This window comes from Colobus angolensis, unplaced genomic scaffold (genome assembly GCF_000951035.1).
Source record: "Colobus angolensis palliatus isolate OR3802 unplaced genomic scaffold, Cang.pa_1.0 Scaffold50, whole genome shotgun sequence".
NCBI classification, from domain to species: domain Eukaryota; kingdom Metazoa; phylum Chordata; class Mammalia; order Primates; family Cercopithecidae; genus Colobus; species Colobus angolensis.
This window is the reverse complement of record NW_012118488.1, coordinates 1,013,103-1,013,373: the sequence shown is the minus strand read 5'-3', so window position 1 is coordinate 1,013,373 and position 271 is coordinate 1,013,103. Positions and strand designations below refer to the sequence as shown.

Genomic DNA, 271 nt, shown 5'->3' with positions numbered 1-271 from the left:
GCACCCGGCCTGTCCCCTCTGCTTCCACCAGCATCCTGCTGCCCCCACCGACAGGACTCGGAGCTGGCCCGGGAGCTTCTGACGTAGCAGGGGGGTGCGTGGGAGGGGAGGGTGGGCCACGGTGGTGCGTCCCCTTCCCAGCCCCACCCTCCACCCCTCAGCCGCCTGCAGTCCCTATCTTCTCACTCACCCTAGATGCCCTCCCCAGCTGGGGGCGCCCTCGCCTGCCCTCTGACCTCTGCGGGGGGAGGGGTTAAGATTAAATAGCCCC

At 69.0% G+C, this 271-nt stretch overlaps 1 protein-coding gene across 1 annotated transcript in view; it reads right to left on the bottom strand.

The window, feature by feature from the left end:
• Positions 1 to 31, bottom strand: part of SRCIN1 (SRC kinase signaling inhibitor 1) — a 74,460-nt gene extending 74,429 nt beyond the window's left edge. The window contains exon 1 of the mRNA XM_011960006.1: positions 10 to 31. The gene's annotated coding sequence lies outside the window, so the exon portion shown is untranslated. The remainder of the gene's footprint in view (positions 1 to 9) is intronic.
• Positions 32 to 271: the final 240 nt, after the last annotated feature.